We start from the raw sequence: 15,470 nt of genomic DNA, 5'->3' as shown, positions 1-15,470 counted from the left end.
TATGGTCGGACCCCTTAAAGGAGGAAGCCATAAGAAAAAGTACCTATTGGTCATGGTGGATAAATTCACCAAATGGATAGAAGCCAAACCAGTTAAAACGGCCGAGTCCGGACCAGTCATAGACTTCATATCCGGGGTTGTACACCGTGATGGTGTCCCCCACAGCATCATCACCGATAACGGCTCGAACTTCACAGCTGACGAGGTAAAAATTTCGTGTGGGAACATGGGCATTACTCTCGATTATGCCTCCGTCTATCACCCCCAAACAAACGGTCAAGTCGAACGAGCAAATGGTCTTATTATGAGCGGCATTAAACCCAGATTAGCACGATCGTTGAAGAATCAGATACGCACTGGGTTGAGGAGCTCGACTCTGTACTATGGGGGCTGCAGAACACGCCGAATCGCACTACTGGATACACACCGGTTTTTATGGTGTACGGCGCAGAGGCCGTACTGCCCTGCGACATCATTCATGACTCACCAGGAGTGCGCATGTACGAAGAGAAAGAAGCCGAGCTTGATCGGCAGGACAGTTTAGACGCCCTAGAGGAGGAGTGTGACATTGCAAAAAGCCCGCTCCGCATTCTATCAGCAACAGGCTCGCCGGTATCAAAGCAGAGAAGTATGGGCCAAAACTTATAACGTTGGCGAACTCGTTCTACGCCTACCAGAGAAGAAAAAGGACAAGCTCAAGCCCAAATGGGAACGTCCCTTCATCATCGATAAAGTTCTAACCAGTGGAGCGTGCCGTCTGCGTGATGCATCGGACAATCGACTTGAGCCAAACCCATGGAACGCGGCCAGACTCCGAAGGTTCTACGCCTAGTGCCGGACTCTATGTTCGTCTCCTTACCTCCGCCTTTTTTTATAGATATCCGCTATCTGTCTTTCTTTCTTTCTTTCTTTCTTCCCTTTTTCTTCATGGCCTTAAAAGCTTAAAATGTGTCTTGACTACACAATCTTGACGCGCCGTGCGTGCTCATTATACCTGGGGGCTTCTTATACAGAAGCTTAATATAATTATATTCGGGCTTTATGGCCCCTGCACATGTGTTACTTTTCCACATGTACCTTTTCTTCGCCATTATATGCATCGATATGAATTAAGTTTTGGCCAAGCTGGGTTTCCTGGCTCTTGTGTTTATGCCCTACGTTCCCGTTAATTCAGCTAGGGCATAAGGGGAGCACCTCTGCGATTGTTACTGCCGGGTCAGTCGGATGTGTACTCTTGTCATCTTAAAGGGGGCGCAGACTTTGAGGGCACCATGGGCCGATTGCTAGGAGTCGACCTCTTTGGAGGCCGCCTGCTAGAAGTCGGCCCGTCTTGGAGACGCCTTGCTGAGCATGGCCGTCTTCCGGCAGTCGGTCGTTCGGCCAGCCGGCCGCCAGAAGGCGGCGCTCTATCTTGACGTCTTGAGGGGCGCAGCCGGCCCCTATGTCTTGAAAGGTTCTGGGGCTCAGGTTAGGCTACCCGTGGCCCATTACTCCGACCAGGAGGCCAGATCGATCGGGCCATAGGGATGTTCGGCCCACGCGAGGCCATGGGCAAGGTGGGCCTGCTCGTGCTAGGCGCGGCCCATAGGCCCGCGATGGGCCCAGGCCTCGATTGGTCTGACTGGGGGCGGCCCAGCAAGCAGGGCAAGGACGAGGCTGCGAGGGTTTCCCCTCCCGCTGCCTCTGCCGCCGCGGCCGGCGCAGGCGCCAGGGACGAGTAGGGATCAAGCCGGGGTCGTCGGGGGCGAGGCAGGGCGAGAAGCAGAGGGCAGACCAGCCAAAAGCCGCTATGAATGGCCTGAAGGGAGACCAGCACATGAGATAGGAGAGCTCAGCAGAGCAGCAACCGTACGGCGCAATGAGGCTCCAGCCGGGTTGGCGATTGTCCATGTCAAAACCGGCGGATCTCAGGTAGGGGTCCCGAACTGTGCGTCTAAGGCGGATGGTAACAGGAGGCGGGGGACACAATGTTTACCCAGGTTCGGGCCCTCTCGATGGAGGTAATACCCTACTTCCTACTTGATTGATCTTGATGATATGAGTATTACAAGAGTTGATCTACCACGAGATCGTAGAGGCTAAACCCTAGAAGCTAGCCTATGATTATGATTGTTGTAGTCCTACAGACTAAACCCTCCAGTTTATATAGACACCAGAGGGGGCTAGGGTTACACAGAGTCGGTTACAAGGGAGGAGATCTACATATCCGAATTGCCAAGCTTGCCTTCCACGCTAAGGAGAGTCCCACCCGGACACGGGACGAAGTCTTCAATCTTGTATCTTCATAGTCCAACAGTCCGGCCAAAGTATATACTCCGGCTGTCCGGGGACCCCCTAATCCAGGACACCCTCAGTAGCCCCTGAACCAGGCTTCAATGACGATGAGTCCGGCGCGCAGATTGTCTTCGGCATTGCAAGGCGGGTTCCTCTTCCGAATACTCCATAGAAGATTTTGAACACAAGGATCCTGTCCGGCTCTGCAAAACAAATTCCACATACCACCGTAGAGAGTACAATATCCCACAAATCTAATATGCCGACAAATTTCATAGCATGACATCACGCCACGGCCCGGTCATTATTCGAACCGTTTTTCTCAACCAACTACTACACATATTGCGAGGCAGTTTTCTTGGGACGTCTTGTCGAAGCAGAGATCGTGTCCCCTTATCACGGGATCCTCATCAATACGGGTGTGGGTAACCCAACCGCGCCATCAATCACGGCGCTTGGGGAATAAGCGAGTTTACCAGGCAAGTGGGGAGGCGCACAGTTTCTACCGCCCTTGACAAGGATTCCTCTTTTCCCCCCATGCCTTCTTCCTCCCTGCCCATCCATTCTTGTGCACTCGAGCTCCATCGCCCAAGTTCGCATTTTCTCCGCAAAACCACTCCAAACATGTCCGGAGCGGGAGGCAAGTGGATGGTCTCCTCTGTTACGGAGGAGGACCTTACGAAGCTCCGGGAAGCCGGATACCTGGCCGCAGACATCGCGCACCGGCTCCTAGACGCGGGGCAGATTGTCCCTAGCCCAGAACCCCACGAAAGGGTCATATTCCTTACCCACTTCATCCGCGGGCTGGGATTTCCCCTCCACCCATTTGTTCGCGGGCTCATGTTCTACTACGGGCTGGATTTCCATGATCTGGCCCCCAATTTCATCCTCAACATCTCGGCGTTTATCGTCGTGCGCGAGACCTTCCTCCGCATCAAGCCCCACTTCGGCCTATGGCTGAAGACCTTCAACGTGAAACCGAAGGTGGTAGTCGGCTAGCAAGCGGAGTGCGGAGGCGCTATGGTGGGAAAAATGCCCAACGTCACCTGGCTCGAAGGCTCCTATGTGGAGACCGTGAAGGGGTGGCAATCGGGGTGGTTCTACATCACCGAGCCGCGCGACACCAACTGGGCGGCAGCCCCCGGATTTCGATCCGGCATCCTCATGCGGCTTACCTCCTGGAAAGAGAAGGGCCTATCCTGGGGCTCATCGGTGGAGCTGACCGGACTCCAGAACTGTGTTAAAAACATGATAAGCAAGAAAATCAAGCTTGTCAATGTGGTCCAGGTCATTCTCTTCCGTCGGATCCTCCCGTGTCAAAGACGGGCATTCAATATGTGGGAGTTCGACCCGGCCAAGCACCAGACGCTGCGAGAGCTTTTCGACACGACGCACCAAGACATCTGGAAGGTGTTGTTCAAGTCCTCCGAGGTGCCTCCTCCTCTTACCGAGGATCGCGGACTCAGCGTCAAGCGCCCTGCCAATCTGGTAAGCTCTTTATATCTTATAAGGTGTTCCTTTCCCCAGTATAGTAATGTGAAGGATCTGAGCCTCCATGCCATTTTAACAGGACTGGGTTGCGACAGTGGAGCGGATTGATTGTCCGGCCCCACTGCCCGAAGATCTAGCAAGGGCTCTCTTATCGCAGATGCTGGTTCCGGCACCTTATGAGGCACCGGAGAAGAAGGCCGCGGGGACTAGGAAAGGTCTCCGGCGCAAGGTTGTATCGGACTCGTCATCCGATAACACTAAGGCGCCCTCCTCCCACGAAAACAAGGAGGAGGAGGAGGAGGAAAGTTCTCCCCCCCAGCCGGGGGAGACAAGAAAAGGAAGACCGCCCCGTCCGGGGAGGCCGAAGGGTCCAAGAAGGGAAGGACCCTCCTTCCGGACTGCTCCACAACAGCCGCTTTCAGCGACGAGGAGTGGCTACCCAGGGACAAGCCCCTGGCGAAGTCGTAAGTATCCGGACACCATAACAGTTCTGGTATGTTTTGTTTTATTACTTCTTATCTTGCCAAACATGATCATGCAGTCCATCCAAAGCCCATATCGACGTATCCTCTTCGGACGGGTCTTTGGGCCAGTCGGAGATGAACAGCGATTCACTCCTGACCACCTCCTCCCCCCGCCCTACGGACGACATCGAGGTGTTGTCTCAAAGGGCGCCAAATCAAGGGGAAATAGTTCCGGAGGCGCCCCAAGGCGATATTCCAGGCGCTGGGCGCATGGGGCGCAAGACTCCCATGGGCTCTAATGCCGGGGCAGCAAGTTTAGCCCCAAGCCGAATACTACGCTAGAACCTCCAGTGGTTTCGGATTTTGTCAGGCGACCCCTCGCAAAGTGGGCAAGTCATCTGTGCCAATGGCCTTTGTCCATCCAGAGGCATCAGACAATTTGCTGCAGGCGCTTCACGGCGCTTCCATTGACCAAGAGCACCGCACTATCATGAGTGCGGTGCTCAAGAAGGTTTGGTCCGCCAAAAGCGGACTGACTGAAGCTTGTGTCAGCCTCCTAACAGGCTTTGAGGTAAGTAATCAAATTATGAGAAAATGTTACAACATAGATAGTAGCCCCTGATGCTCTGTTTGGTGTTCGCAAAGAAAGGCCGAACAAAGGATCAAATAATAATCACAGGAGTCTAACCAGAATATGTCTATGTGAATAAGCAGGCTTCGCTGCTGGCCGCTGCCGCTCACACGCCGGAGGTCTCCGCACTGAAGCGGGACCTTGAGCGGTCCAGGGAAGAGCTTGGCCTTACCAAGAGGCAGCTCGAAGAGAACAAAGGTAAGTGATACCCCGTTTGTTTATTGATAAAGAAAAAATAAGGTGGTTGTTAGATCACAGGATCGTCATGAATTTTGCTAGGGGCCACGACCAAAGTGCCGGCCCTGAAGAAGGCGTTGTCCGAGGCCGAAGGCAAAGCGGCCAAGGAGCGCGCCGAGCGCTGGAAGCAAGAGGCCCGAGTCGGCGAGGTTCAGCAAGAGCTCCAGGAGTTTGTCAAGAAATACGAGTCCTTGGAGCGTGACTCTAAGACGCAAGGGTCCGAGCTTGTGAAGGCCCTCGGGAACACACAAAATGCCAAGGCCGAAGCCCAGAAGGCCCTCCAGGAAATTCAGGCTGTCAAGAAGATAGCGGCGGGTAAGACATTCATTATGCAAAGCAAGCATGTGAAGGAAACTTTCCTTTTACTTACCCGAATTCGGAGCTCTCCAGGAGCATTCGCAGATCTACCCAGCAGTGTGTCGGATGCCGCGGAGTTCTACCGGGCCGAGGAAGGGAGCTCAACGGATAAGTTGTTCTGGTCTCAGTATACTGGGACCGAACATCCGATGCCCTTGAGTGACCAGTTGAAGCAATTGGTCGAGCTTCACAAGGCGGCCGAACTGGCCATGAAGGGTCTCATAGTCCGGATGTGGCCTGGCGAGCCCCTGCCTAGCAGCTATTTCGGCCTGGTAAGTCGGCTTGTGAATGGCTGCCCACGGTTTGAAGTCATAAAGCGGTACGTCTACATTGAGGGTGCGCGTAGGGCTTTTGCCCGGGCGAAAGTGCACTGGGCGAAGATGGACACCGAAAAGCTGGTGAAGGAAGAGCCGCCGGAGGGCAAGGAGCATCGCCACCCCGAAAAGTATTATGACAGTGTCCTGAAGGGTGCTCGCCTTATGGCGGAGGAATGTGCTAAGGATATAATATTTGAATGAATGTACTCATGTTATCCTGTAATATGAAAACGAGTTCATGTGTGCTATATAACGCTTGTTGATTTAAAATATTACCTTCTGTGCGGCCGTTTATAAAATTTGAGAGTTGGCGAGTCATCGGCTTCTGCCCCCATGTAACTAGTACTGAGGTGTTCGGGATAAACCTGATCACTCTTTATCCCAGTTGTGGGTCCATCGAAGGAGGCGTTTAGCACAACGAACCAGGAAATCGGACTATAAAGCTTTATCGCTCTCACTTAGCCATAGAAGTCTATAATTTTAAATTTTGGCGAAGCTAAATCGGACAAGGCCGACTCTTCGCCCGAAGCGGGAAAAAATCTTTAAGGATTTGAGACCTCTCGAACAGCGACCAGCTCTCGCCGCATCATGACAGCCAGTTTTCGGCTTTCTCTACTGAGGTGCTCGTCCGGAAGAACCGGGACAGAATCGCAGTAGTTCTCCCAGTGCTAGCTTAGCCGATATAGCGGAACGTAAGGTACCAAAACATGGGAGCCGGGCAAACCCAACTATTGACCCAAGACATGATTCAGAGCTGATGCATATAGTGCTATAAGTTCGGGGTGCCGCACTGTCGAAAGTGTTCGGACTTTTCATGCCGTGTTATGGGGTACACTGAAGCCCCTGACGCACTGGACGTATCAGAATGTACGGGTGCAACTTGTCGTAAATAAGCACACAAGGGTAAAAGATGAAGGAATGCAATAATGAGCTAATGTTGTACATTATTATTTAAGTGATACGTCAAAACGTATGTATACAAGTAGTGCAATAAGTAAAAATAGGGCTATTTGACATGTCTTATCCAAGGGCAAACTGCGTGTGGGTATGCAAAATAGGTATAGCGATCGTTGTGGGAGACCACCTGGGGATTCCCTTGTATGTTAAAGCTTCTTGCTTCCTTGGTGTTTCCTTCCTGTGACGGGTCCTGAAGTGCTCGAGCCACATTGTGGGCCGTGCCGTAGCCGTGCCTCCGCCTATGCCCACGGTATCTTGAGTGCGTAATTATGTACGCACGGCGCAAATTTCGCCGCTTGACTGTGACTAGGATGGAGGCCGAATTGCTAGGAGAGCTCTGAACGTGCCTGGCGATCCTCTTGCAGGGTAGTCCGGACTTGCTTGAAGGTGTCCGGGGGCTTTTTTGCTGAATTGGCGGTTTGCCTCATAAGGCTGCTTTGCACTTCTGCTGCAAGGGCAGCGGTGTGCTCCTCCGTACGGAGCGAGCGTTCTGTGTTTCCATTAACTGTTATAACCCCGCGAGGTCCTGGCATTTTGAGCTTGAGGTATGCATAATGCGGTACCACGTTGAATCTGGCGAATGCAGTTCGTCCGAGCAGTGCGTGATAGCCACTGCTGAAGGGGACGATATGGAAGATTAACTCCTCACTTCGGAAGTTGTCCGGAGATCCGAAGACCACTTCCAGTGTGATTAAGCTCGTGCAACAGGCCTCTTCACCTGGTACGACACCTTTAAAGGTGGTTTTTGTGTGTTTGAACCTCAAGGGGTCTATACCCATTTTGCACAGTGTATCCTGATAGAGCAGGTTCAGGCTGCTACCTCCATCCATAAGGACTCGAGTGAGGTGAAATCTGTCAATGATGGGGTCAAGGATCAATGCAGCAGAACCGCCATGACGGATACTGGTGGGGTGGTCCCTGCGATCGAAGGTGATCGGACAAGAAGACCATGGGTTGAATTTTGGGGCGACTGGCTCCATCGCATAGACGTCCCTCAGTGCATGCTTCCGTTCCCGCTTGGGAATATGGGTTGCGTATATCATGTTCACAGTTTTCACTTGGGGAGGAAATTTCTTCGGTCCTCGTGTGTTCGGCAGCCGGGGCTCCTCCTCGTCGTCACTATGCAGCCCCTTTTCCTTGTTTTCGGCATTCAACTTGCCGGCCTGTTTAAACACCCAGCATTCTCTGTTGGTGTGGTTGGCTGGCTTATCGGGGGTGCCGTGAATTTTACACGAGCGATTGAGTATGCGGTCCAAACTAGACGGGCCCAGGTTGCTTCTTTTGAACGGCTTTTTCCGCTGACCGGATTTAGAGCCGCTGAATCCGGCATTAACTGCCATGTCTTCGGCGTTATCGCCGTTGTTGCGGCACTTGTGTCTGTTGCGACGTGGTCTGCCGTTGCTATCTTTGGCATCTGAATTGCCAGGATTTCTTCATGTGTTGTTGCTGCGAGCCAGCCAGCTATCCTCGCCCGTGCAAAAGCGGGTCATGAGTGTCGTGAGGGCTGCCATGGACTTCGGCTTCTCTTGGCCGAGGTGTCAGGCGAGCCACTCGTCACGGATGTTATGCCTAAATGCCGCTAAGGCCTCGGCATCCGGACAGTCGACAATTTGGTTGTTTTTAGTTAGGAACCGAGTCCAGAATTTCCTGGCTGATTCCCCGGCTATTGGGTTATGTGACTTAAGTCGTCAACATCCGGTGGTCGCACGTAAGTGCCCTAGAAGTTGTCAAGGAATGCGTCTTCCAAATTCTCCCAACTGCCAATGGAGTTTGCCGGCAGGCTATTCAGCCAATGCCGAGCCGGTCCTTTGAGTTTCAGTGGGTACTTGATGGCATGTAGATCGTCACCGCGGGCCATGTGGATGTGGAGGAGGAAATCTTCAATCCATACCGCGGGGTCTGTTGTACCATCATATGATTCAATGTTCACGGGTTTAAATCCTTCTGGGAATTCGTGATCCATTACTTCATCAGTGAAGCATAGGGGGTGTGCGGCGCCTCTATGCCGGGCTATGTCACGACACAGTTCATACGAGTCTTGTCTGCTGTATTCGGCCCGGCCGGATTTGCTTTTAGTATATCCGGCGTGACGATCGTCGCCATGCGTTGGGGCGCGCCCCCGTGATCCGTAGATCGATCTTGCATGTCCTCCTTTGTTTTGCAATACGTCTCACAGGTCCTGCGTGTTACCCCGGGCCTTGGTATTTTTGTTCAACTAGCGACGGGGTGCGGGCTGGACTTCGGCCTGATATGCCGCTTTGTCTCGGCCACGAGGTGGCCGGTTAGCCGCATGTTGGGGTAGCAACCTGCGCTTTGGGTAAATTTTGGTTGGGCGCTCGAGTTCGTATTCCTCGGCCGCCAGGACCTCAGTCCATCTATCCGCTAGCAGATCTTGGTCAGCTTGAAGCTGTTGTTGCTTTTTCTTCAGGCTTTTTGCTGTGGCTATAAGCCGGCGCTTCAAGCGCTCCTGCTCGACGGGATCCTCAGGCACGATAAATTCTTCGTCGCCGAGGCTCACCTCATTTTCGGAGAGAGGCATGTAATTTTCATCCTCTGATTCTCCGTCTGCTGCCTATTCCTTAGGGCTAGCTTGCCCATCCTCCCGCTCGAAGCCTGGCTAGAGGGGATTGTCTTCGTCTTCGGCACTCTCTGCAGCGTTATTGTCTCTTGTGCCGGTATCGCTGCTTTTGCAATGGCGGGGCTTAGAGCAGCGCCGATGATGCCGGTGCTTAGATTGCTTCTCGGGGGGATTATCCTCCATTGCCTTATTGCCATCGCTTTCTTTGGGGTGTCCACCATGTATATATCATATTATGAGATGGCAGTCCAGCGTCCTATGGGCGGTGGTTCCTGTTCGTCTCCTGCATCGTCGTCCATACCATTGATGTCTTCGGAGCCAAAATCGAGCATGTCGGTTAAGTCGTCGACAGTGGCTATTAAGTGGGTGGTGGGTGGGAACGAATTTCTTCGTCGTTCGCTTCCCACTCAAGCCGGACATAGTTCGGCCAAGGGTCTCCTGACAAGGAGAGAGACCTTAATGAATTTAGCACGTCGCCCAGGGGCGAGTGCTGAAAGATATCCACGGAGGAAAACTCCATGATCGGTGCCCAATCAGATTCGATAGGCACGGACGGAGGCGGTTCGGAGCCCGTGGCCGGGGACAAATCCATGTGTCCGGCAACACAGGTTTCATAGGACGTGAAGTCAGTATTCGGCTCTATCGCCGCTGAGTGTGCGATCTTCGTGGCGGGCTCCATCCACCCGTCCTCGGACGACACGATCTGCTCCGGCTCGAGGGTCGGAGTGGCCACACGTGTGATCTCCTGAACACCGTCCGACGGCAGAACTAAGTCATGCTCGTCGTGACTGTGCGACGCACCTGACATGGGCTCAAATCCGTCGAAACCTGACCTGACGGCAGTGTAGTTTAAGTTTCCAAACTTGACCTGACGGCCAGGGGCGTAGCTCTTGATCTGCTCTAGATGGCCAAGCGAGTTGGCCCGCAGTACGAAGCCGCCGAATACGAAGATCTGTCCGGGGAGAAAAACCTCACCCTGGATCGCATCGTTGCCGATGATCGAAGGGGCCATCAAGCCTTTATCGTGATGTCATAGTGGAACTCCCAATGAAAGCACCAATGTCGGTGTCAAAACCGGCGGATCTCGGGTAGGGGGTCCCGAACTGTGCGTGTAAGGCGGATGGTAACAGGAGGCGGGGGACACAATGTTTACCCAGGTTCGGGCCCTCTCGATGGAGCCAATACCCTACTTCCTACTTGATTGATCTTGATGATATGAGTATTACAAGAGTTGATCTACCACGAGATCGTAGAGGCTAAACCCTAGAAGCTAGCCTACGATTATGATTGTTGTTGTCCTATGGACTAAACCCTCCGGTTTATATAGACACTGGAGGGAGCTAGCGTTACACAGAGTCTGTTACAAGGGAGGAGATCTACATATCCGAATTGCCAAGCTTGCCTTCCACGCAAAGGAGAGTCCCACCCGGACACGGGACGAAGTCTTCAATCTTGTATCTTCATAGTCCAACAGTCCGGCCAAAGTATATAGTCCGGCTGTCCGGGGAACTCCTAATCCAGGACTCCTTCAGCGATGGCAGCGGAGGCGGCGGAGCACCACGAGACGTGGGCCTTCCCTTGGTCGGACCGCCCAGCAACACCCCACGCCGGAGCGCGGCAGCGGCGAGCGGTCTGGGACCCAAAGGTTGCCTTTTGGTCAGGCATCGGCGGGGAAGCCGCAACAGCGCGCCGGCGCGACCGCGAGAGAAGGCCCGAGATGCCACGTCGAGGTGGCTGCTCGCTATCCACGCTGGTCGCAGCAAGCCGAGCTGGGGGCTCCAGGCGCACGATCTGCCGGTCGGTGGCCTCGTCGTCTGCCTCAGCGAGGTCGGCCCAGCGCAGTGCCATGGCCAGAGCGGGGTCAAGGAGGAAGCGGGGGGGGCGCATCCCAGGACGGGGCCACCGGCGGCAGGGGCGCGAGCGGTGCGTCGCCCTCTGGGGCGCGGGAGCAGCTGTCCTCCTTCTTCTATTCTCCCACCTGAACCAAGGAGAGTTATTTCAACGCTGCATTTGTTGACATCGCCTGATACACGATTTCAGCCGAAGACCACATCTTCTCCCCTTTCCACACCCGGTTTCGGTTGTTCCACCGATGCCACCGAAAGTTAAGATTTCAGAAAGTTTGTGTTTGGGTACAACCCGCCTCTCATGGTTTGCTCTGACAGTCAAGGAGGCATGTGCCACTCGCCATACAAACATCACCTACCAGCTACACCCTCATCCTCTTCTACCCTTGGAAATCGCAGCCTCTCTCCATCTCTCTCTGGAAGTGTTCATGTCATGGTACTGCTCAGTACAACAAGCTAATTTGTAAGAAATATCACAATAAGCTTGTTGTTGCATTGTGCTATACCAGGACATATTAGTCTATTCTCCTGTTGCCAATGATCTCTATCCTTTTGAACGATTCTACTATTACCACTGATCTGTATCCGTTTGCATGATTCTGCCGTTGCCAATGATCTGCTTTGAGAAATACTATTTCTACTACTTCTATATACAAGTCAATCTGAAAATTTGATGGTTTATTAGTCACTTATCAGCTACAGAGAAATCTGAGCCTATTCCATGGTCTGCTACGCCCACCGATGTTTTTGTCATTGTCCATGATTTTTCTGAATGTTCCATTCGGTTGCTTTCTTTACCTTATAATTTTGTCACAACAGACATATTTTCTGAAATGTGCATGCACATTTGGTGATAGAACTAGGAGCACAGATCATGTAGAATTTTGTACATTGCTCTAAAGGAAAATATTTTAACCTTCCCCAAGTTATCTATTTTAGTTTTTGCATAGAAAAGAAGTGTACTTAGTAATTTATTAGGTTCAATACAATGAAGTTTTATTGCTCTAGTTATGAAATGCAAGTGTGTGTTATTTTCCTTCAGAGCATATAGCATGTTGTAAAAAAATATCTTCTCTGCGGTGGTGAACCTCCTCACTGGTGCCATGGTTGATGCGGCAACGGTTGGAAGCGAATGGGTGAGAAGACAAAGGTGGGCTGGGGGTTCTCCCCCTTAGCCCTCTTATAGGTGATCACAGAAGGCCAACCGGCGTCCTTCCAGCTTCGAGCAATGATGGCCCCGTGGCACGCGCCAGCCTTTTGTTAGTCTGGGCGGTTACCGAGGCGGCATGGGGAAGCAGGGGGTCCGCGTCCCGTCGTGTGCCATGCATCAAGCCTGGCCCGTGGGAGGTTAGGGTCTGCGTCGCTTTGCCCTCCCCTCTTTGCCTTCGCCTTGAAGCCGGGCCAAGCGCGCCGTGGCCTTGGGGGCTACTGTTGGCGTTCTGGGACCGGGGGTGCCCAGACCTGCCAAGGGCCCAGTACGGCTCAACTCCAAGACTTCTCAGAAAAAACCCTCGCGAGGGCACCTGCCTCGCAAGGCAAACTACATCATGACCTCCTGAGGAGCGGCCTCCCGAGGCTGCCTCCCGAGGGACGGATATCTCTAGGAAGGCATCCCTCCTCGCGAGGCGCGCGGTGACGTGAGCTATAATGACTAAGGCCAGAAGGGCACCAGCGGGGCGCATGAGAGGATAGTTTCCTCTTTGTTGCTAAGGAGGCAAGGATGTACACAGGTTCCCATGGAATCACCCAAAGGTTTTCATTCCGGTGCAACAAGACCAGGACCGCTGGCCCGGCAGGATGGAGGTCATCGCCAGCCCACCGCAGGGTCATGTCCAGAGGCTTTGCAGACGAAGACCACCTTTAGTCAGGATAGGGTGTACTCCTGTCCCCCTTCAATTGGTATCCCTTCCCGCCTAAGCTATGAGGGAAGAGGACCAAGGCCACTATAATTAAGTATAGGCTAGTCTCCATAGTAGAGAAGGGATTGGACCCGAACCAATCCTTCGACCATTGAGCTCGCCTGAGGCAGCTCGCACTTGTACTAGTTCATCCTCGTCCTCCTCACGAGGCATGCCACCACAAACTAGGAGTTGGTTTTACACCGCAAGGTGGCCCGAACCTGGGTAAACCACAGTGTCCACATCTTCTTCCCGCTCACGCGAACTCATCGGAGTCAAGCCGTGTGGTAGCGAGCAACGAGCTATAGCTAGGCAAGATTGTCGGGGTCCTGGGAACGGTGGTCCCCAGACTTGCCTGCCTGCGGCCCACGGCGTGGCTAGGCCAGCAGGCCGTACGGCCCATCTTCATCAACAAGGCATCGAAGACCCTCGCGAGGGGCCAAGCCTCGCGAGGTAGATGACGCAAGACCTCTTCAGGAGTGGCCTAGTCAGACAGGCTCACAAGGAGCGGAGATATCAAGGCGGGGCAAACCTCACGAGGCTCTCTTGACGTGAGCCATGACGATCAGCACCAGGCGGGCGCCAGCGGGCGCCAGCGCGCGCAGCGTCCTTGTTTCCTCTTTGGTGCTAAGGAGGCCAGCGCAGGCGAAGAGTACCGAGGCATCAGGCAAAGGTTGCTATATTGGTGGAACGAGACCAAGACCAGGAGGACGACAGGACGGAGGTCATCGTGGAGCCCACGACGGCGTCACCACAAGAGCTTTTCGCAGGCGGAGACCGCTTTTGTTAGGATAGCTTGTACTAGCTGTCCCCCTTCAAATTTGCCCACCGTTGTTGGCTCCCTTCCCGCTCAATATTTGGGAAGAGGACCAGGGCCCCTATAAATAGGTCTATCCACCATAGTAGAGGAGAGATCGAGAGAGGGAGAGAGATCGAGAGAAGCGCACAAGTCCGCGAGCACAAGAACACCTCAACCTCAGGAGGCTATTCTTCCCTCTGTACTGTTCACCACCAGCCCAAGAGGCAATCATCCACCACCACACTGGAGTAGGGTATTACACCACAACGGTGGCCCGAACCAGTATAAATCTTGTGTCTCTCTGTGATTGCGAGTTCGTCGAGTTCGTCCGCAAGATCTTAGCGAGCTGGGGCGTAGATCAGTAGGAGGGAAAGACTTCGCGCGCACCCCAGTGTTCGAACCATAAGGGTTTGCCGGAACCCCACATCCGACATTTGGCGCGTCAGGTAGGGGTGCGTTGTAGCTTCCCTTCCATCAGATCGTCGCTCCGTCGCTCCGTCGTCTCCATGGCGGACGCTTGCCGTTCTCGAGCTGACCGTCGGGCTACCCTCACCGCCCACGTCGCTCAGACGGCTCCCGTCGGCGGTCCACCTCGTCGTTCTCCGTCTCCCGCTGCCAACGCTGCCACCGGCCTGGCGGGAAACGAGCAGCATGCGTCCTCGCTGCATCCTTCGATGTGGCAGGACGGCCGCACCGCTACTCCATCGCTGAGCCTGGCCGGCTCGTCGTCTCACGCACGCTGCGCTCCCATGGAGGCGCGGGCCGCGCTCCTTGCGGCGAACGAACTCCTGCGCTACCACCCCGTCGACAACCTCTACGAGGGGTGGCTCGACCGCGTCGCCGAGCTCGTCCGCGTCGCAGGGGGCTCCTCGATGCCATCCATCTCTCTGCCTCACCCTCAACCAGCCACGGGCGACGAGGCTCATGGCGCGCCTCCACCACCTCTGCCCCAAGACGGTGCCTTGGCACCAATGCGCGCGGCCCCACAGCGTGATCCGCCATGCCCGGTGCCCGCGCGCGAAGAAAGAATCTGCCAAGAAATCCCCCGGCTGCGAGAAGCTGCACCCACGCTTCCTGCGCCACCTCGTCAAGACTGTGCACCGCCAGCGGCGGCGCCGCGCGGACCCCATCAAGACCAAGCTCCACCTCTGAATCGGGCCCCAGCAACCACGGCCGGCTGCCGCGCCTTCACCCCCGAGCTGCGCATCGTCGCCTGGCCAGGCAAGTTGAAGCCAGATCTGCCTCCTTGCTACGACGGCACTGCCGACCCCGCGGAGTTCCTGCAGCTCTACGAGCTGAGCATCGAGGCGGCCAACGGCGATGAGAAAGTCATGGCGAACTGGTTTCCCATGGCTCTCAAGGATGGAGCCCGCTCCTGGCTCCTGAACCTGCAGCACGGGTTGATCTCCTCCTGGGACGAGATGCGCGACCGCTTCGTCACCAACTTCCAGGGCACTCGCGACCGCCCGCCGGCCGCGGGTGACCTACGCTGCATCAAGCAACAACCAGGAGAGACCCTCGAGAAGTACATTCAGCGCTTCAACAACACTCGCCTCAAGATCCCCACGGTCACGGACAAGGCCATCATCTCTGTGTTCTCTGACGTCGTTCGCGACGTCA

Source organism: Triticum aestivum, chromosome 1D, assembly GCF_018294505.1.
Source record: "Triticum aestivum cultivar Chinese Spring chromosome 1D, IWGSC CS RefSeq v2.1, whole genome shotgun sequence".
Taxonomy (NCBI): Eukaryota; Viridiplantae; Streptophyta; class Magnoliopsida; order Poales; family Poaceae; genus Triticum; species Triticum aestivum.
Note: the sequence above shows the minus strand (reverse complement) of the source record.